General features: G+C 40.6%; 1 protein-coding gene across 1 annotated transcript in view; it reads right to left on the bottom strand.

Annotated features, from left to right (window-relative positions):
* The window catches only part of LOC122800013 (serine/threonine-protein phosphatase 2B catalytic subunit alpha isoform-like), a 2,229,074-nt gene that overhangs the window by 1,973,949 nt on the left and 231,215 nt on the right, over positions 1-23,910 (bottom strand). The gene's annotated exons all lie outside the window — the stretch shown is intronic.

The following is a 23,910-nucleotide window of genomic DNA, read 5'->3' as shown; positions in this document are numbered from 1 at the left end:
AGAGTTTTACAGATAAAAGTAACTCTCTGTTAACTGGGTAATCCCACTGGCAAATTACTCTTTCCCAAAGTGACTTGTGAGAAGGTCTGCTTAAGTGACTTGCTCATAGTCAAACAGGAGACAAATGGGAGCTGTGGGAATCCAAACTCAAGACTGCTGTAATGATCAAGTCTAGCAGTACATAGTCTTAAACCTCTAAGTCAAACCATATTACTGAGAGACACTCCACAGATCGTTGCCTTCAAAAAGAGGTCAAGGGGTAGTAATTTGTAGGCATTGCAGGGAGTGAGCTTATCATTTTGAAAAATAAAGTCTGATAAGACTTCAAATACTTTGTCATGACTGCATTTATTTGCATAGAGAATGTAATAGTTCTCATTCTGTATTTCAGAATGGATTAACATTCTGCATCCATCTGCATTTAATCAAACCTGGTGATATCAGAAGTAGGATTTTTCAAAGTATACTTCTGCAGACTGCTCAAAGCGTGCAGAAATTTGGAAGGAAGTTCAGTTAACATGCTGGACAGTATGCGGCTTTAAAATAGTCTTCACAACAGTAACCATTTGAAATGTCAGGACCCTCTAAAGCGAGTCCTGAAACATGAAGATTGAATTACTGAAAAAAAAACCAGATTCACATATAGCAAGTCCAAGATCACCATTTCCCAGAATATTCCCTTTCTTCTTAGAATGGCAATCTCAGAGCTGGCATATACAAGTCGGTGCGAACAGCTTGAACTCCTGCAAAAAAAGAAGTTTAAAGGAGAAGGCCTCCTCCTTGACTTTCAATACTTTTCTTTTTTAGTCTGTCAGCACTCAGCATTACGACAGCCGACAGTTTAAAACTGTTTACAACACCTCTTAAGATTTCCTACCATTCTATGCCATACATTATCTTTTTCAAAAGTTTAATTTTTCTGGGTTTTATACACCACAGCCAGAAAATGTATTATGCAATTTTAGAAGTAGACTAGACCACCTAACATTAGAATATGGAGGCTGTAATTACAGAATCATTTTATATAGATACATCTGGTTACTCCGTAGATGGTAAAATGAATAGATCAATACCTTTACATACTAAGATGAGACTACACTTGGATACCATGCGTGAGTTCATAAGTCCTAAAATTAGTAATTACATTCTAATTTTAATGACTTATTTGGGTTCATAGAGGTAATTACCAAGCTTACAACCTAATGGCTTTCAAAAAGCTTACCGGCATAATCTCACCTTAGCATGTTCTAGAATATTCACATATTATTTATATATATACACACACACACACATTATATATACATATATATATATATATATATATATATATATATATATATATAGAAAGAGAGAGAGTGCGAAACAGACTGACAAGCAATAGTGTCATCCACAATATGTGGCCAACTCCCATGAATGACGCCCCTCAGGACAACCCTCCCCACCTTGAAGACAGGGTTCCTGTGGGGTCTCCTGTCTCCTCTGTGGATTCAACCATGGAATGGTGAAAGTGAGAATGTGTCACCACACCATCCCCCAGAGGACAGGTGCCCCAGAAAAACTGCATTACTCTTCTCCTCCTACATGGCAGCTCCAAGTACCAGAGCCACTTACCGAACTCAGATCTGGGTCACAGTCAAGTCTTTATCCCTCTATGACAACAAGGCTGGGAGAAAGGTTATTTATAATCTTTGTAGGGACTGCACAACGCAACTGTAACATTTTTTTCTTTACTGATATTGTTTTAGTACTAGGCTCCTCCATGTGGTGTTAGTTTCTAAAGCACAGCATTCTTAGCACAGACTTCCAAACAGAACTGAATCAAACTTCCTTACAGACCGAGGCAAAATCACAGCTTAGCAATCAGTAAGAAACAAAATATGACAATTACTGAGACTTTTTTGAACAGTTATGACTTTTTTCTAGTAAGGAATCACTGTACCTTTTCAAGTTATTTCAAAGTTAAAAAAACTCTTAGAATCTTGAAAGTTAAAACAGCCTTACTAAATGTACTTAGCACTGTCAGTGGCACAACCAGTAGAGCACACACACACCTTTGTTTCAGAAGGCAGGGGCTCTATTCCCACACAAGCACAATGGCTATTGACACTGCAGTACAGCAAAAGTGGGGGTGGGGGGCTGCTGCACTCCTAAGTATACCATCCCTTCACATGACATGTTAAACTGAGGCCACATCTGATTGAGTTGGTGGTAGGTTGGATGGATGCAAAAAATCCCATGGCACCTATTGAAAAAAAAAAGTAGGGTCCTTTATTTAAAGGACTTGCTAGTTACTTATCACACAATATTTACAATAAATACACTATGTACATTATTTGCAATATTTTAAACTTGACAAATTTCTTCATGTTCTACAACTTTAATTTCATTATATACTTTGGGACCCCCACTCCATTTTCCACAACCAAAATCGTATATCTTCTAATATTTTTGATAAATCCCATTTTTCCTTAAATATTATTTCTCTCACTCACTGATTCCATACAACCCATATAACATTAAATGTTTTTATCCACTTTGTATACATATTCTTTCTTATTTTTGTAATAACTATATTCAATAATATCCATATTTATATCTTCTATCCTCCTTATGTTCTCAAAAGAATTCAGCTCTTCTAACTTCTTCCACATTCTTCTAATTCTTTTACATGTTAAGAATACATGGTCAACCATTTCAATAATTTATACTTTAGCTTCTCTTTTTTTTTATAAGGCATATTTGCTTTAACTGGCAATTTAACAATCATCAGCCTCCACAAAAAGTCATGTAATATTTTTACATCCTTCTATTCTTACTTTTACTGCCCTAATCTTAGCTTCTTATAACTCTATACAAGGATATACATAACAATGGTTAATCATGATATTTTTGTACCATACGTTCTTCTCATCTTCAATATCACTCACCTTTATTTTCCAAATTAATGTCTTTTCTTGATAAACCTTAAACTGTTCTCCTTCTCTTTTTATTTTAGGTCTTTGTATTACTTCTCATTCCTTTCCATACTTTGCTCTTAATATCCTATTTATTAAATCTTCCTTTTCATTTATCCATTTCAAGACTTTGTACAGATTCAATGAAGCCATATAAACTATCAGGTTGATTAAACCTAAACCGCCTTCTTCTTTTGTAACATACAGTACATTTTCCAGGACTGAGCATTGAACCCCATATGAATGAAAACAAATGAATGCATACAATTCCTTTTCATATTTTAAATGCAAAGTATATACACTTGCTAAATATATCATTTTAGCCATTAAAACTGAATTTATCAATTATAATTTGTTCTTGAATAATAATTTGAAAGAGCTCCAAAACATATTTCTAATTTTCATAACATCTCTTGCCATTGCAATTCTTTTCCACCAAAACTTATTACTAAAAAGTACAGTTGTGTACATTTACCATAAATGTAGATGTTCAAGTGTATTCACTGTTGCAATCATCACACTTGGGTTATCTGCCTGCAGGTAGACCACAGTCGGCCCGGATACCAGAGACTTAGTATTTCTGCGTCAGATGCTGTCACTTCTTCCATAATATCAGGTCGTCAGGGATATAAACAGGCAGCCGATGCCATTACATCAGTTTTTCTTGCCCCAAATGTCAGGAGCCCCCAAATAGGGAGCTAGTATATGGTGGGGAAAACACCACCAGTAAAAAGTAAATACCAATACCAGTAGGGATGGCCATAGAGAGGAGAGATAAAGAGATAGAGAAAACCAGGGGGCTGATGGGAGGGAAACCAGGACTGCAACAGTGAATACACTCGAACATCTACATTTATGGTAAGTGTACACAACTGTACTATGTTCTTTGTGTTTCACTGTTGCAGTCATCACACTTGGGTTGATTCCCAAAGCTGAGGAAGGGTGGAGGCAGTCAAGAAGAGTTAGGGCTGGCTAGTAGGCCTTGCAAGACTGCTGTAGCAAATCATGCCCTGGATTTGGAAAGGATAGGCAGGTGGTAATGCTTGGTGAAGGTGTGTAAAGAACTCCAGGTAGCAGCTTCCAGTATGTCCCTTGTAGAGACTCCCCTGAGAAATGCTGTAGAGGTAGATGTAGCTCTAGTGGAATGCGTTCTGACCCCCTGAGGGGTTGGTTTTCCATGGTGCTTGTAGCAGAAATGGATGCAGTGTGCTATCCATTTGGAAATGGTTTGCTTTGAAATGGCCTTGCCCTCTGCCCCTGTTGCAAAGCTGACTAGCAGCTGGTCAGATTTTCTGAAAGGCTTAGTCCTATCAAGGTAGAACCTGAGCTGTCTGTGCACGTCCAAAGAGTGCAGGATCCTTTCCCCTTTATTTTGAGGATTAGGGAAGAAGGTTGGCAAATGGATGGATTGGTTGAGAGCCACACCGGACACCACTTTAGGCATAAAGGAAGGGTTAGTTCTGAGAGAAACCTTGTCAGCATGGAAAATAATGAAGGGTTCCACAGCCATCAGTGCTTGCAACTAAGACGCTCTTCTAGCTGAAGTGAAGGCTAGAAGCAAGGCTATTTTCCAAGAGAGGAATTTTAACTCAGCTGAAGCAGAAGGTTCAAAAGGAGGAAGTGTGAGCTTTTCCAGAACAAAGTTAAGATCCCAAGTGGGGGTGATGCTCTCCTTGGTGGCCTTAAGTTGTTTGCCTCTATCAGGAACTGTTTGATGAGAGGGTGAGAGAATAGAGGTGGTTCGGTATTGTAATGAGCCAAAATGGCAGAGGCATGGATCTTAATGGAAGAGAAGGACAGATGTCTGTTTAGTAGTTCTGCTAGGTAATCCAGGATTAGAGGTAAGGAGGGCAGTGCTGTGTCCTTTCCTTTAGACTGAATCCAAGAACAATACCTTTTCCACTTTTCAGCATAGGATTTCGTAGTACTGGGCCTTCTGGCTTCAAGGATGAGGTCCAGCACCTACTTGCTTAGGGTTGCTGGTGGGGTATTTAAGGAATAAGCCAGGCTGCAAGATTTAGGGTTTGCAATTGTGGATGCAAAATCTGTCCCTCCTGCTGAGAAAGCAGGGATGGGGTCTGGTGTAGGTGCCAGGGAGGCACCGTTGTCAGGCTGCGCAGCAGTTTGTACCAGTGCTGGCGTGGCCAGTCCGGGGAAATCAAAATTGTCCTTGGCCTGTCTTGTTTTATCTTGAGTAATACTCTTGAGATAAGGGGCAGAGGGGGAAAGGCAGAGATTGAAAGGTTTTCTCATTGAACGGATAGGACATCCACTTTCTAGGCCCTGCTGTGAAGGTTCGTGGTGCAGAATTTGCTTAACTGGTGCTTGTCAGGGGAGGCAGAGAGATCCAGCTTTGGTGTCCCCCATTTCTGGATCAGAAGGTTGAAGGTGCTGGGCTCCAATTTCCACTCATTTGGGTCTGGGATATTTCTGCTTAAGTCATCTGCCAGTGAATTTTGTTTGCCTGGCAGGAATTGAGCTTGCAGATGAACTTGGTTGTCCAAGGCCGTGTTCCACAGGGCCATGGCTAACCTGAAGAGTGGGTAAGAATGGGTTCCTCCTTGCTTGTTTATGTACCACATAACTGTGGTGTTGTCTGCTTTTATCAGCAGTTGTCCTGGAAAGAGTAGGTATCTGAAAGCTGTCAGGGCATTCTGTACAGCTAGCATCTCTTTTTGAATGATGTGCAGGAAAATTTGCCTTGGGCTCCAGTGGCCCTGAATACATTTGCCTGCCATGTGAGCCCCCCATGCATAATCTGATGCATCTGTGGTTAGGGTCTAGGCGGCGTGGGATTGAGTAAAATGCAGTCCCTTGTTGTGGTTGCATGCTTCTGCCCACCAAAGTAACTTTGTCCTTAGACAAAGTATGACAGAAATTACTGTTTCCAGGTCCTGAGAATGTTGGCAGCAAAGACTTAAGTACCATTGAAGTTTCCTCATATGCAGTCTTGCATATGGAATTAGCAGAATACATGAGCCCATTAACCCTAGGGCTTACAGTATTTTTCTTGCAGATAGCTGGGTTCTGGTGGCCATTTGTTTGAAGTAGTCTGTCAGACAGACCTGTTTTTCTGAAGTGAGGAATGCCATCTGGGAAGTTGTATCCAAGCTTGCTCCCACAAATACAATCTTTTGACTGGGTACCAGTTGTGATTTATTTTCATTGATGGTGTACCCCAATGAAGTTAGAAGGCATTTTACAAATGTCAGGTGCTAAAGTAGCAACTCCTGACTATCCGCCTTAATCAGGCAGTCATCCAAGTACGGGTAAATTTGGATATTTCTGTGCCTGCAGTATGCAATGGCTGGAACCAGGAATTTTGTGAATACCCTTGGTGCAGTAGATAAGCCAAAGGGAAGTGCAGAGAACTGATAATGCATAGACCCTGCCCTGAAACGTAGACCTTTCCTGCATGACTCCCTTATGGGGATGTGCAGATAGGCTTCTTTTAAGTCTAGGGTGACTACCCAGGCATCTTTGGCTAACATAGGGAGAAGCTGTTGCAGGGTAAGCATCTTTAATTTTGGTACCACCAGGAAGGTGTTGAGAATTGAAAAATCCAGGATTGGGCCATCTTTCCTGGGTACCAGGAATAGTCTGGAGTAGAATCCTTGACCCCTCTGTTCTACTGAAACAAGCTGAATAGCTCTGATATTGAGCAGGGAAAGTACTTGGTTTTGTGCCTCTGCCCACTAGTTTGGAAGAAGGTCTGGAAACCCGCTTGGGGTTGGCAGTGAATGAAAATAAAATTTGTTCCCCTAGGTTACAATGTTGAGGACCCATCGGTCCTGAATGATGGACATCCAGTTTTTTTGCATGAAGGGCAAGTTTTCCTCCTAGGGGCACAAGCAATTGGGCAAGGCTGGGAAGCAGAGCTAAGTCAGTGTGAGCTTTTTCCATAAGGAGGTGGCTTTCCACTCCCTGCTCTAGGGGTGGGGGTGTTCCACTGCTTAGATCTCTGCATGCCCTGAGACTGTAATCTGGTTGGTTTGTTTCCCCTGGGTCTTGTTTGGGAAGGCCTAGAGGGGGCTGGAAAGGACCAGTGTTTTTAAGGACAATGCCTACTGAATCTAGGTGGTTGCACTTGTAGGAATTCTTTAACAGTTTGCATAGATTTAGCCTTTTCTTCCAACTTTTTAAGAACTTCTTCTGCTTTGGTGCCAAACAAATGGTCCTTATTTAAAGGATCGTCTAGTAATTTAGATTTGACATCATCTGGCAAGGCCTGCTCCTTCAGCCAAGCATGTCTTCTCAGTACAGAGTCAGTGACTGCTGCCCTGCAAGATGCTTCTAGGGCATCAAAGCCACACTGCAAAATATACTTACTAACTTGGTTTGTAGAGTGCATAAGCTCCTGCAAATCTTTATTTTCTGCACAATCTGGGAAAATTACCACTTTTTGTTTAATAAGTTCCATAATATGTTGCTGGTATTTTAGCATGTGAAACTGGCAATTCAATGCCCTGATAGCAAGAATTGCAGAGGTATATACCTTTTTACCCCATCTGTCCAAAGCTCTGGAATTCCTGTCCGTAGGGATAGGATTTTTGGCTGTAGTAGCCTAAATACCTTTAGGTCCTTGGGAAATGATCCCCTAAAGAATCCTTTACAAAAGCATTCTATGGACACCTACAGGAATGCATGCAGCATGCTATCCCAAATAAAACCAAAGGCAGGAGACCTGTCTGGTGGACGCCAGCCATAAATAAGCTATACAACAGAAGGAGAAAGCTACTACATGATAGAGCAAAATCCCAAAAAGGGAAGGCGTTTCTGATCAGTACTAGCAAGAAACTACGATCCCTCATAAAATCATCTAAGGCCAGCTTCAAAAGAAAAATTGCACAAGACACTAAAGATAATCACAAGGCCTTCTTTAGTTATGTCAGAAACCTGGGAGGCAACTCCCAGATATGCTCTGAGTTAGTGCAAAATGACAAAAAATACACTGAACCCACAGACATTGCCAACATCCTGGCAGAAAGGTTCAGTGCAAACTCCCTCCCCCTTCCCCCCCAAAAGAGCAAATGTCTATCCCAACAGAGTGTAGCCTTCCTGAGATCACAGATGCACAGGTGAGAGCTGCCCTCTCCAGAGCAATAAACACAGCATCAATGGGACCAGACGGTGTCCCGTGCTGTGTCTTACACAAGCTCCATGTCACTATTCAATCTCAGCCTTACTACAGGATATGTACCCAAGGAATGGCGTACAGCAACAGTGGTCCCACTCCACAAAGGTGGTGCCACAACAGACCCCGGAAACTATCGCCCTATAAGCCTGACTAGCCTGATCTGCAAAGCTATGGAGCGTATCATCATGGAAATCATAAACAAAGACATTAGGAACCTCCAGACACTAGATCCTACCCAATTCGGCTTTGTTAAGGGCAGATCTTGCCACTTGAAACTGATCGACTTCTTTGAAACAGTTACCAAAGCCATAGATGAAGGGAAGGTAGCCCATACAGCCTACCTGGACCTCGCAAAAGCCTTCAACACAATACCCCACTCAGGCATCATAAATAAGCTCACCAGCTTAAATATCAACCCCTATGTCACAAGATGGGTTACAAACTGGCTCAGGGATAGTACCCACATGGTCAGAATAGCAGGTGCCATGTCAGACTCTAAACCAGTTACAAGTCGCGTCCCACAAGGCTCAGTCCTAGGACCTCTCTTGTTCGGTATATATTTCTCCAAGGTACAGGCTAACACGGGTGGACTATGGCTCACCAAGTTCGCAGATGACTGCAAACTGGGTGCCATAATTGACACTCTGGCTGACACAAGCATCCTCCAAAAGAGTCTCACAGAGACGGATAACTGGTGCCAGAGCCATGACCTAAAGCTAAATGCCAAAAAGTGCATAGTCATCCCCTTTGGGAAAAACAAAGTGCCTACAAATTACCACATAGGTGGTAATCCATTAAGTATGGAAGAAGTAATTAGGGACTTGGGGACCCAAGTAGATAGCAATCTCTCCTTTGACAATCACGTTGCCAAAGTGGTTAGAAAGACCTTCTATATAGTCCACCTTATCACGAAAGGGTTCACATCTAGATCAAGAGGGGTCATTGTGCCCCTCTACGCATTACTTATCGGGCCCATAATTGAGTACAATGCCCCATTTGGGATGCACCTTACCAGACACCTGCAGCAACTGGAAAGACTCCAAAAGTATCTCACCAAGAGGATCAAGGGGCTCAAACAAATGCCCTATGCAGTTCGGCTAAAGAAACTCCAGCTCTACTCAGTTGCATACCGCCTACTCAGAGGCGATCTGTGTCTGAGGTATAAAGCCATGTCCAACCCAAATTAATGGACATGCTTCACCTCAGGAAATCCAAATCCCTTAGAGCTACATGCTCCAGGGACTTGAACCTCAGCACAGAAATAAATAGGACATGCTGGAGGGACACATTCATATCCCAGAGGCTCCCCTCACTCTGGAACAAAATCCCAATCCATGTTAGGCAGAGCCCCTCGCTGACCCCCTTCAAGAGAAATCTTGACGAGTGGATGGGAGATCGTAAGTTTACCCCTGGGATCTCTTCTGTGTCCCTGCTTGACAGAGGTACAGTAAACTAACCTTAAAATGGCTACCTTCTGTGACCTACTATACAGAGGCACAGTCAACTAATCTAAAAGGGTGGCAAAAGCCAAACATACTCTGGCTAGGCTTATAAATGCCCTAGGGCAGATAGTCTAGTATCAACCTATGAACCTATGGATCAATAGTAGGATTCTTGAAAAGAAACTTGAGGATCAGGTACTCTGTAGTACCTGTCTGGTTTCTTAGGGGCCTGAGGTAAAGTGTCTGGAGTAAGACTGGATTCCATGAAAACATCATCAACAACATCTAGGACAGGGGGTATAGTTAAAGGCCTGTGCTGAGGCAACTCTAAAAATTCTCTGAGTCTCTTTTTGGACTGAGGATAATCTTGGCATTCCCAATGGAAATGCTCTCTTAAAGTATGCAAGGTTTCACCAAAAGAGAAATCCTCTGGAGGGGAGGCAAAGGGAATGAATTCCTCTGCATATGAATCCTCATAGGTGGATAAGGGCATGTCTTCATAATCAGAAAGGTCAGAGTCATCAGACTCCTGGTCTGTAGAACCTGAAGGGGACTGGAGTCTTTGTCTCTTAAATGGGGAAGGCTGGCTTCCCCTTATTAGCGTATTAAGGTCTTCATCCATTCTAAGCATTTGTTTTTGTGGCATGGGTACCTGAGCATGCAGTTTGGTCATCAGTTTTCTAGACGTAAGTGCCTAAGAAACTTGGTAGTTTTGGTTAAAAAAGAAGTCATCGGTTTGATTCGAACATTGGTAGGACAAAAAAACTCCCTCAGAAGCCGGTGCCTACACAGCGGCTCCACACCCATCTAAGGTAGAGACATCCACTGGTTCCATAGTCAAAGAAGCATCTCGCAGCATACCGGACTCCAAATGGGTCTCAGCAGAGGCCTGCGAATCCACAGAAGTGGGAATCAGGGGCTGCAAAGTCACCTCACTGACTGGCGACTAGCTTAACGGAAGTGTTTTCAGCAGTTTTGGACCTATGCAGTCAGTCTCTGTCTTTATCTTTTTTTCAGAAGATCGGTAGTCGGATGGCTTACCGAAGCCATTTCAGAATATGGAGATCAAGAGCAAAAGAATTTAGTGAAAAAGATAGCCCGACGACGAATGGTTCGGGCATTAAACAAGGCACAAAACCAACAGCGTGGGATGTCGTGGTCTGGGCCTAAACAGGTGATGAGTAAGACTGAAAATATCTGTGAGGTATTTGCTTTCCACAGGCAAGACAATTGTTAACTTTTTCTGACATTGGTTAGAGCAAGAAAAAAGGATCCTCAACGGGGTACTTTGCTTTAGAAGACTTCAGGATTATTCAACTCGTAAACGAAAAATTCAGGTAGCTGCCGACCAGCACTTGCGAACTGATTCTGGTTCAGGCTCCTCCTCAGCAAGAAAGACTGATGTAATGGTGTTGGCTGCCTGTTTTTATACCCCTGACAACCTGACGTCATGGAAGAAGTGACAGCATCCAACGCAGAAATACTAAGTCTCTGGTATTCAAGCCGACTGTGGGCTACCTGCAGGCAGATAACCAAAGTGTGATGACTGCAACAATGAAACACGAAGAACATCTTATTTCATGCATACTGAATTCGATCCCTCCTATTTTTCCACTATGTCCGACACCTTTACCTCTTTTCTTTAATCAAATAATGTATTACTTTATTCATTCCTTCTACATATCTCATGACAATTATGTTATCTGCATAAAATAACAATTGTATTTCTATACCTTCCTTATTTATGTAGCATACATCCTTCATCTTTTGATTTACACAACTTACTAACACATTCATTACCAATGTAAATGTCATACTGCTTAATGGACAACCTTGCCTTATGCCACCTTCTATAGTTATATCTTTACTTAATCAACCATTCACTTAACATTTATAGTATTATTTTTATATGCTGTAATATACACATTCTTTATCTTCTGGCTTATATTACTGAAATATTTCCCATAATTTTTTTTTTTTGGGGGGGGGGGGCGGCTCAGTGTTGCAGCGGTTAGCATGGTCACCTCAAAGCAAGAAGATCTCCAGTTCGATTCTCGGCTGTGGTGCCTTCTGTGCATAGTCTGCATGTCCTCTCTGTGTTTGTGTGGGTTTCCTCCTGGTGCTCTGGTTTCCTCCCACATTCCAAAGACATGTATCTGGAGTGTTTCTCCCAGGGCCACCACTGAAAATGGGCTCTGTCCCAGTTGGACTTTCCCAGTAAACAAATGTTAAATAAATAAAAGTAAATACATTTTTCATATGTAGTATCAAAAGCTTTCTTCAAATCACCTATCAATGATCTTTACTGGTTCCTGACCATTTATTATATCATCTACCAGTTCCCTGATTAATAATGACTCACAAACACCCTGTGCACGCATGTTAATAGCTGCATAGATGCAGCTGTACCCACCAGGAAGTAGTAAAGCACTAACTCAAAAAACAAGCCACCCTGGTGTAATCACAAAATCAGTAGGCTGTAGAACAGACGGATAAAAATCATGGCAAAAATTAGAAGGTGCAGCACCCAGCAGGATAAAAGCACTCTCAAACTAAACAAACATTTCAGAGGACAAATAAAGTCTACCAAAGCAAAATCTGAGCTGAATTTGGTCTTCTACGCCAAGGACAATCACAAGGTATTCTTTAGCTATGTCCGCAACCTCAAAGGCAATACATAATTGTGTGCAGAGCTCATTGTAAATGAAGCCACCTATACGGAGCCTGAAGATATAGCAAACCTATTGGCGGATAACTTCAGGTCCAACATCCCCCCATTCCCCTCCTCTTTCCCTCAGGAAATACCATCAAATATAACTTCCCATCAAATATAACTCCCCCTGCTATCACTAGGGAACAGGTCCTTAATGCTCTCTCTAAAGCCAAGAAAACTGCATCAATGGGCCCAGACAATATCCCAGGATGCCTTCCAAACAGCATGAAACATGACCTTTCAGGGCCTCTGGAATTGCTATTTAACTATAGCCTCCAAACAGGCTTTGTACCTCATGAATGGAAAACAACAACAGTCATCCCTCTGCACAAAGATGGGCCATCTACAGACCCTGGAAACTACATATCCATAAGACTCACTAGTCTTATATGTAAAGCCATGGAAAGAATTATCATGGAAATGATCAACAGTGATATAGTAAACCTCCAGACACTGGACCCAGTCCAGTTTGGTTTTGTCAAGGGCAGATCATGCCTACTCAACCTGGTGGGCTTCTTTGAGAAGGTCACCAAAGCAATGGATGAAGGCAAAACAGTTCACACTGCGTACCTTGATCTGGCCAAGGCATCTGATAATATACTCCACTTGGGCATTGCTGACAAACTCAAGAGGTTAGGTACAAACTCGTATGTCATCTGGTGGATAGCCAACTGGCTCACAGACCGGACCCAGGGATACAAACAGGCCAGTCATAAGTGGAGTCCCTCAGGGATCAGTCCTTGGACTGGTCGTTTTTGGCATTTACTTATCAGAAGTCAAGGTCAATGTCAGTGGTCTCTTGCTGACTAAATTTGCAAATTATTGCAAATTAGAAGCTGTCATTTAATCTCAGACTAACACAAATGTTCTCCAGAATGGGCTGACACAGACAAACTGGTGTCAGAGCCATGGACTAAAACTAAATTCCAAGAAATGCATAATGGTATCCTTCGGGAAGTCATCCATCCATGATAACTATCATATTGACAACACACACCTTAGAGTTGACCCAGTAGTCAGACACTTAGGGACATACAGACAGTAATCTGGCCTTTGACCATCATGTCTCTACAGTTTTGAGGAAATCATTCTATGTTGAGCAACTTGTAGACAAAGGTATGGTATCTAAGTCCAAGAAAGTCATTGTTCTACTGTATTCGGCATCCATCAGACCTATCATAGAGTACAATGCCCCCTTAGTTATGTACCTAACCAGACATATCCAACAACTGGAACACTCCCAGAGATTCCTCACTAAAAGAATACAGAGCTTAAGTAAAATGTCCTAAGAAGACCGCCTCAAGGCTCTATCCCTGTATTCTGTCTCCTACAGCCTTTTGAGAGGAGATTTATGCCTGACATACAGGGCATTGTCAGACCCCACTTTGATGGACCTCCTCATATCCGCAAATCAAACAGCACCAGAAATACCCATTCTAAAAACTTAAACCTTGCCTGTGATATAAATAGGACCTGCTGGAGAGATAGGTATGTATCCCAGAGACTACCCTGTCTCTGGAACAGGCTCCCATCCATATGAAGCAGAGTTCCTCCCTAACCCAATTCAAGTGCAACTTGGACAACTGGATTAGGAACAGGAAATTCATCCCTGGTTTGGCACCTATGTCTCTGATGGACACAACCTGTAAATGTTTCATCTCCCAGGCCCTAGCTTGTAAATGTTTCATCTCCCAAGCACATGCTTACACTGACCAAGGGTATCAGAACTTGTCAGAGATTTGTTTTGCATGGCTAGGCTTAAAAAGGCCCTTGTGGTTGTTAGCCCAGTAAACACCTATGAACCCATGACTTCCTCTAACCTTTAATACTACAGATCATATCCTCTATTACCTTATTAATTTTAATTTCAAATCTTTTCTGAATTATTTTCATAAATATTTTATAATCTGTACTATTCATTACCACTGGTCTCCAGTTCTGTATAGCATATCTATTCTCTTTCTTCCACATAAATTTCATTACTCTTCTACATAATTCTTTATACCTGAATCCTTCCTTTAACCATTCATTTAATACTTCTAGAAAACATTTCTTTTGCCATTCTTTCAAGTTATTATGCATTTGGTATTCTATCATATCAAGCCCTGCTGCCAACTCCATATTATCTGTTTTTAGTATGTTATCCAATTTTTTATAGGTTCATAGGTAGGTACTAGGCTAACTGCCCGAAGGCATTTATAAGCCTAGCCAGAACTGTGTTGGCTTTCGCCGCCCCCTTAGATTAGTTCCTTGTGCCTCTGTCCAGCACAGCCACTAAAGTGATCCCCAGGGTAAACTTTCTATCCACTCGTCAAGGTTTCTCTTGAAGAGTGTTAGTGAGGAGCTCTGCCTAATGTAGATTGGAATCTTGTTCCAGAGCATGGGAAGTCTCTGGGACAGGAATCTATCCCTCCAGCACGTTGTGGTGAGGTTTAGATCCCTAGAGCATGTGACTCGAGAGGATATGGTTTTCTTTAGGTGGAGCATGTCCATCAATTCTGGGTTGGACATGGCCTTGTATGTCAGGCATAGATCACCTCTGAGTAGGCGGTATGCAACCGAGTACAGCTGGAGTTTCTTCAGTCGAGCTGCATAGGGCAACTGTTTAAGGCCAGTGATTCTCTTGGTGAGGTACTTCTGTGGTCTTTCCAGCTGTTGCAGGTGTCTTGTAAGGTACATCCCAAATGGGGTGTTGTACTCTATGATGGGTCTGTTGAGTGATGCGTAGAGGGGCACACTGACCTCTTTTCATCTGGATGCAAACCCTTTTGTGATTAGGTGGGCCACATAGGAGGATTTTCTAACCACTTTGGCAATGTGATTATCAAAGGAGAGATTACTATCTACTTGGGTCCCCAGATCCCTTATTACATTTTCTGTATTTAGGGGGCTACCACCTACATGGTAGTTTGTGGGTACTTTGTTTTTTCCAAAGGGGATGACTATGCACTTTTTGGCATTTAGCTTGAGGCCATGGTTTTGACACCAGGTATCTGTCTCAGTGAGACCCTTTTGGAGGATGTCTATGTCAGCTGGAGAGTCAATTATAGCCCCTAGTCTGCAGTCGTCTGCGAACTTGGTCAGCCATAGACCTCCTGTGCTTGTCTGTGCCTCTGAGAAGTATATGCCGAACAGGAGGGGTCCTAGGACTGAGCCCTGGGGAATGCCACTTGTAACCGGTTTAGAGTCAGACCTAGTTCCTGCAACTCTTACCATGTGGGTTCTGTCCGTGAGCCAGTTGGCAACCCATCTCGTGACATAGGGGTTTATGTTCAGGCTGGTAAGCTTGTCTATAATACCAGAATGGGGAATGGTGTTGAAGGCCTTTGCGAGGTCTAGGCAGGCTGTGCGGACCACTTTTTCCTCGTCTATAGCCTTGGTAATTGTCTCAAAGAAGTCCACCAGTTTTAGGAGGCATGATCTGCCCTTAACAAATCCGAACTGGGTAGGGTCCAGTGTTTGGAGGTTCCCAATGTCTCTGTTAAATGAGATCCATGATGATGCGTGCCATAGCCTTGCAGACCAAGCTAGTCAGGCTTATAGGGCGATAGTTCCCAGGATCTGTTGTGGCTCCACCTTTGTGGAGCGGAATAACCGTTGCTGTGCACCACTCTATGGGCACGTAAGCCTGTGGAGAGCCTGAGTTTGAACAGTGTGTGTTTAGGTGAGGGGTTAGTTCATCTTTGAGCTCGTGTAGGACGCAGCCTGGGACACCATCCAGTCCCATTGATGCTGTGTTTTGGCTTTGGAGAGGGCTGTTTTAACCTGAGTGTCTGTGATTTCAGGGGCACTACATTCTTCTGGTATGGTTATGGGCCCTTTTGGGGGTGAGAGGGGGGTGAAGTTTGCACTGAACCTGTCTTCCAGGATGTTGGCGATATCAGTCGGTTCAGTGTATTTTGTGTCATTCTGCACTAAGTCTGAGAAGATCTGAGAATTGCCACTTAGATTCTTGACATAGCTAAAGTATGCCTTGTGGTTATCTTTGGAGACCTTGGCAATTTTTCTTTTGATGCTAGCCTTGAATGATTTTATGAAGGATCGTAGTTTCTTGCTGATACTGATCAGGGATGTCTTACCTTCTTGGGATTTTACTCTTTTCTGTAATAGTTTCCTCCTTCTATTGTACAGCTTGTTTATGGCAGGGGTCCACCAGACTGGTTTCCTTTTCTTGGAGGAGTGAGTCTTGGTTTTGCTTGGGATAGTATGATCAAGCATTATTGTAGGTGCCTGCAGAGTGCATTAGTAAAGGATTTTGCAGCTTGGGCAGTGTTATCATTTAGCATGGGGGCTTTGAAACTTTCTATCTCGGTCTTAAGTAACGTGAAGTTTGCTTTTGAAAAGTTTTTCATGGTGCTTTCTTTGACCGGGGGTGGAATGTGGATATCCAGAGTGATTAGTTTATGGTCAGGTCTAACCAGCGAGGGGTTGACCTCTGGTGTGGAACCGGTCACCCATGTTGGTGATGACCAGGTCTAATATGTTGTCACCTCTGGTGGGGGTGTTGACTAGTTGATCCAGGGCGTTTGAGTTTATAAATTCTAGAAATGTTGGGCAAAGGAGTTAGTACTTGAGTAGTTCTCCCAGTTAATGTTTGGGTAATTGAAATCACCCAATATCAGGGTGTTTGGTAGGACCTTTATGTTTTCCAGTGGTTTCCAGAAGTGTGGAATGGGGGTCCTGGGACATGGTGGGTGATCTGTATGAAGCTACAATCTGAATTGCAGTTTTGCCCATTGTTAGTCGCATGTGGATGATCTCTGAAGCATCATGCTGTACCACTAACCTGGGGGTGTGGGTATCCTTGATTAATATGGATACACCCCTGCCTTTTGTATTTCGGTCCAGGTTTTGTGGCCAAAATGTATGGTACGAGTTGCAGGGCCTGCTAGTGCTGAGGTTTTCTCTGGAGACTTAAACCAGATTTCTGTTACTGCACGTATATCAATTTTCTCTATACTGAGGAGTGCCTCGAGTACGTGCATTTTGAGGTTTAGACTTCTGGCATTGAGCAGCATTACCCTCAGTTTTTTTGTTACTTGTGCTTTTTATGGTGGTGGGTTTGTCTTTTGAACCTTGCCTAAAAAAGCCACTATAGGGGTGGCAAGAACCTTGGCCAGTATTCAAAAGCCTAAGGGTGACAGGCGCAAGCCATCTCTAGCACAGCAGCGTGGTTTGTTGAGCATGTTATCCCAGGCTGACAGATACTGGATCCCCTTTGAATGACACCAGAAGCTTAACCAATTGTTGAAATTGATATTTTTTTCTTTATACCGTGCTATCATTCTTGGTGAAGGCAGGATGCTATTTCTAACTCTTTTATTATCTTGTTTTGAAAACTTCTTTACCTTCCAAACTGTCCAAAATGTCCGTCTCTTAAGAAACATCTAATTTCATAATCTACTACTATTCCCATTATTTTTCTTGTTTTCTCTATATTACTCCTAATTTCTCTTTCATCTCTCTCATTACTGTATAATCTTATTTAACTAACGTATTCAAATACTGTACAACCTCTTTCTTTTTTCCTTGGAAAAATATTTTTGTTTATATAACAATATAACAAATGCTTATTTTTTTCTAGATTTAGGTCATATAACTCCTTTTTCTTTAATAAAATAGTTTCTATCATTTCTTTCTGGATTACTTAATATTTCTCTACTTTTATCCCTATAGTTTTACTTAACTTCTGCCTTTTTTTCTCCCATTCCACATAACATTTATTGTATTTTTCTTTAAAAGCAATCCACCAATTCTGACCAACTTTGATAAAAATGCCACATACAAGTAAAATCTTTCCAAAATTCCTTTACTATTAATTTCCCTTCCTCATCCCATTTTGTTGCATTCTTTTATTCCTTTTCCTATCTTTATGTATTCCCCATTTCCCCTTAATTCTATACAAATAGCAAAACGAGCAAAACGGTCAGAAAACTCCCGTTTCTAACATTCCTTACTTGATTACTTCCATTTTTTTGTGATGTCAAAACATCTATTTCTGTTTGATAATCTCCTGTTCTAGAAGCTCAACTACTGGATTTCTATAAACTCAATTTACCACACTTTCTTACTTCTAACATTTTGTTTACACCATTTCCTTTTTTTTCTCGTTCGTTAATCACAGTTAAAATTCCTCCTACTATTGTTATCTTCATGTTTATGGCTACATAATCTGTAATTTTCTGAGACATATCTCTTTCTTTACTATTCACATAAACAAAGTGCTATTCTTCGGTATACATGCTCTTTCCATCTTATATCCATAATTATTCTTCTCAAATATACTAAAGTAACATCTAATATCTTTACTGTTTCTCTCAATACTGCAACTCCTGAAACTGTATCTTTACCTAATTTCCACATAATATCCCCCCTCCATTGATTCTTCAGTCTGTAATCTTTTTATTGTATTCAAACATCTTGTATCATCTAACATGATGATATTTGCATTAAGCTTTTTACACCATTCTCCAATACCCACCCTTCTTGTTAAGCTTTTCCGGCTATTAATATTTACTGCTACTACTCTACAGTTATCCTTTTCCTTTTGAAAAAATACTTGCACCAAGTTTTGTTCAATTTACTTATTCTTTTCATTTATCATTTTCCCTTTTTGATATTTATTCCTATAAATTTTATTTTCCTTTTTCTTACTCTTTTACCTATCAAGTTCTGTTTTCTTTTACTGGACTCCAGTTAATATCTTCTGCGTCACTTACTTCTAATCATTCATCTCTATCTACCTTCTTTGTGTTCCTTCCTCACCTTCCTCTCTTTTCTCTCTCTTTTGTTTGCCTTTGCAATATTTTCCAAAATTTCCCCCTTTTGCAATAATAATTCTTCTTCTTGTGTATCACTCATTTTTCCTTCCATACAATCCATCCACAAATGCCCTCTTTTATTACATCTATAACTTCGCACTATGTCTGGTTTCTCACAAATGTTACATTTTTGCTCATCGCAGTTACTAATTAAATATGTTCTTCCACAATAAAAGCATGTCTTAGGTTGACCTCAATACTTTCAATGCCTTTATCCCTTTCAATGTTTATAACACCTGGAATGTGAACAACAGCACCATCTTTCATTTTCAAAACAACATTACAATCCCAACCCTCAGTCCATAACTCTCTGTTATCACAGATTTTAGTAATGTCCATAACATTTGAAATATTTTAATTAAATGTCTCTTTAAAGTCTCTTTCTCCACCTCAGTTCTGAATTCAATGTGAATCTAATTTTTTAGTCTCCCTATTAAATATTTTAAACACATATGAATTCCAAGGGTAACAAGTCTTTTTCTTCTCATTCTCATCTAAAAAAATTCTCGATTACAGTTGCATTTTCAAATATGTCAGAAAAAGTCTCTTTACTAATGTGAATAAATATCCTTACATCCTCTGGTTTAACCTTCAAAGGAAAAACAACACTGTCCCATACTTTATATCTATCCATTTGCTCTTCTGTCTTCCTGAATAATCTTACAGATTGGTTCTTTTTTTTTCTTACCTCAGGAATCTTCACTTCATTTACACTTCTTGGCTTAATTATTATCATATCAATGAAAAGCAAGTTGAGGTACCACATGAATTTGGCATTAAACTAAGGTGACTTAACAGCCTGGCTCAATTTTCGTTGTTGTTTTCGGTGGATTTCGTTATTTGAAGTTATTGTAGTTTAATTCTTATCATCTCAGCACACATTTATTTCCTTTTAAGGATTCTTCTCCTTGGTTTTCTTTCAAATCTTTCTCCTGGAATCTCTACAGTACAACTCCCCACAAAATGTCTTATCCACTCTCTGGGTTACTCTTAGATAACAAGCCCTTAAGAATATCATCCTGCAACACTCCTGAATGGAAGGCTGTGAATACACTCCTGTCTCATTGGTTTGTCCTCTTCAAACAAGTGCTGCTTCCAAATCAATGGAATGTTCAATTGCCTTTCATTTATGAACTGCCACTGCCTCCTCACTCTTGATAATATTGGAAGTCGATCTTCCCTTCTCCTTCAACGATTCGGTTTCTTTCATCTCTGCCTGCCACTCACCAGACTCGCTAGGTTCCACTATCTCATTCTCAGGACACCACTGCTATCATTAAAGGGTTCTTGCATTTCACCTCCCTGCTTCTCCAAGCTGCCACTATGCCCAGAACGAAAGCAGGAAGTGTTCAAGCAAAATGTGTCCCTCAGTTCACAAGCTCGAGTAAGGGAAGTTCCCTGATACCCTTGCCACATCTCCCCTAGTAGTATAAACAACACTTCAGGATTCTCCAGAAAAGAGGCTACTAGCCCAGGGGGACTACCCTGATCAAAGGATAAAAACTGCAGCCTTTTTTTCAAAAATGAATCACATCAGTGAGGTACAACATGGTAAAATGATCTCTCTGGAGTGATAACATCCACTTTAGATAGAATTAGATGGGCTACAGAAAACACTCTGTTGAAGGGAGTGAGTGTACACAAGACTTAAGCTCTGAGCCCACTACTGTTCATACTGGTGATGGACTACATTAGCAAGCAGGCTAGAGGGGGCAGATCAACAAAGTTGCTGTATGCTGACAATGTGGCATTACAGACAAACTCTGAGCTAGAACCTCAGCAAAGGATAGGAGAATGGAATGCAAAACTGAAGGCACATGGGATGAAACTAAGCAGATAAGATGGTGGTAATGGCAGCAAATTGGGGAAATCAGAAGAAGCTGGGAACAGAGACAAAAGGGAAGATGGAACAAGTAAACAGCTTCAAGAATCTCAGAGGGGTGGTTGAGGAGAAGGAAAGTCTGAATGAAGAGATCAATGTTAGAATCAGAGGGGCTGCAACCAAATGGCATACAGTGTCAGGTGTAGTATATGACAGAAGAATGCCAAAGAAGCTGAAAAGTAAGGTGTACAAGACAGTGGTATGACCAGTACAACTATATGGTACAGAAACTTGGGCAGTAAAGGCAGAATAGTTGAAGAAGCTAGAGGTGATGGAAATTAAGTGCCTGAGAAGGGTGGTAGGATGCACACTGTGGAACAGAGGAAGAAATGAGGACATAACAGAAAAAGCCAAAGTAGCTCCAATTGCAGAAAAGAACAAAGAGAACAGATGGTTTGGACATATGTGCAGAAAAGCAGAAGACAATCTAGTGAGGAAGAGTTGGGTCAGACAGGAAAAAGGTAAGAGGAAGCGAGGATGTCCATCAAAAAGGTGGATGGATTATGTGATCAGGCATGAGTGTTGAAGAAGGCAAGAGAGTGTGGCACTGAGAGAGCTGTCGACAGTGAACACGATACCCCACCCCATGCAGAAAAAAAAATGGAAAAAGTGGATGATGATAATGATGGTTATCTGAATGAAAGATGGAATGAAATTTTGTTTAATGTAAATGGATTTTGTCAGATACATTGCAGAAAAACTAAATTATGGTTGTGGAAGAAGGAGTGGGGGTCAATTATGGAAGAATAATAATGAAGATGTTATAAGAAAAATAATTAGTTAAAAAAACTAGAAATGTGTATATGTGCACCAGTAAACATGTACATTTTGTAAACATGTAAATATGAAAATAATGTGTTTTGTACATTATGTAAAATAAACACCCCCTATTCTTTATGATAGGTGCTATGGGATCTTTTACATCCACTTGCACGTTGTGCCCATGACATTGCTACACTAAACAACCCTTAAAATATTTACTGAAAATTATTACATTACAGATATAATGTGCTAAAACTGTCCGTGTTCCAAATTTTGCTATTCCTCTTCCACCCTGGTCTTGGATTGGAATTAAAGAAAAAGAATGGGGGAAAAAGAAATACCAAACCAGCAAATTGGGCAAAAGAACTATCATGAGGGAGAGGTATACAAGATACACTAGGCAGCATACATAAAGAACTGGCAAGATTAGCTTGTAATTACAGTTATAATCACCCACAGTACAGCAAACTGCATGCTACGACATACAATATCTGTTTTTAAGGCAATAATACTAACAGATTTTTCAGAAGAATCAGTTTGTGACTCTCCACAAAAAAGTAAGTAAATCTGCAAGGACAGACAGCTGAATAGTTAGATAATCAAGCATATCAATGTTTTATAAGCAATGCAACATACAGCCAGTAATTCTTACATTTCATAACAACAAACCTATATGCATGTGTAATGCATACAACATAAACAAATAAGGAAGCAGTCTTAAGGCATCTCTGTTAAGTACAAATGTTAAGAGCTAAGAAATCACATCAATGTTGTTTTATCAGGTTAATGTAAATGCAATTTTAAATATTTAGCAGTAAATTCAGAAGTTAGCACCATGCAACTGCAATTAATTACCTACCCTGCAGTGGCAAAGGTCACTCTAAGAAGTGAAGAGTGATGGGGAGGAAGACGCACAATCTCTAATGCAGGTATAGTCCTGATAAACCCAGACATAAATGATGTTGTACCTGTTTGAGAGGGGAAGGGTGGGAAAAGGAGAGGAAACTGCAAGGAAAGAAGTAGTGGCCAATGAAATATAACCCTGCTCCTGTGCCTCGATGCTTAGGCTGACCATGGTCCAAACAAACAGGTACTCACTGTGTACTTTAGAAAATGCTTCTAATGCTTTACATGGCATATAACAGAAAATAGTCAAAACTGTTGACCTTACTCTAATCTTGAAATAAAAGCAATATGCAAGATAAGTTGGTATCTACTTTAAGAATGTCATTGTTTTAAAAAGGTATTTGTGTCCCTGGTTAAATCTTACGCACAAACTTTCAAACATGTAAAACAAATGAGTATTAGGTTAGTTTGTTAAATAAATTCCTCCTGCAGAAAATGAAAGACTATGACGATGTGTGATAGAAACCTATTTGGCTCCTCCCACAGAAAAAAAAATGAAAGAATATAAATTTGAATTGTCATAACATTTGAACCACTTGTTTTTTCCTGTTATTTTAAACTACATTCCCAAGAAAACCGAATGGGTACAGACAGTAAACAACCAATTATGATTCTAATAGATAGTTGCAAACTAAACACTGGAACAAAAAAAATTTCCACCGAAGTAAATCTTATTGGCAAATTATTTCTCACAGTTCATATGCATCGACAGCCATTTACCAAATCACCATGCAGTTTGACATATCCTTTCTCATGGTAGCTCACAATGCACAATTTTTTTTTTCTTTTTAGTAAATGGTAGGGCAGTGCAGTGGTGTATAGGTTAACCTGTCACCTTACAGTGCAGGGTTCTCCAGTTCATTTTCAAGAAGGTGCACTCTCTGTACAGAGGGGTGTCTGGTTTCCTCCTATATCACAAAAACTTGCGAGTATCGGAAAGGGTAATCCTCTTAACTGATTATCCAACACAGGACCAGTAATCATATAGAAAACAGCAAATTTATTTCAAATGTGTGTTTCATCATAAAAACACAATTACAATAGCAGTATAAAGGTTTCAGCAAAGGCCTTTTCAGTGACAGAAATGAATGAAATTGACTAATAAATATTAAGTAAGCTTAACAAAACTCAAGTGTCAGAGGGTCAGCTGATGCAGTTACACAACTATAGGAACCAAACTTGTTACTAAAAATATGGAAATGGTGGAAAAGGGTGAACAAACATATACTTTATCATTTACTAAACTGCACATAGGTGTGTGGTTGTATGTCTCTTATTGGCATCACATCCAGA

Source organism: Protopterus annectens, chromosome 4.part0 (genome assembly GCF_019279795.1).
Source record: "Protopterus annectens isolate FY-2018-M chromosome 4.part0, PAN1.0, whole genome shotgun sequence".
NCBI classification, from domain to species: Eukaryota; Metazoa; Chordata; order Ceratodontiformes; family Protopteridae; genus Protopterus; species Protopterus annectens.
This window is presented reverse-complemented; position numbering and strand designations above follow the sequence as displayed.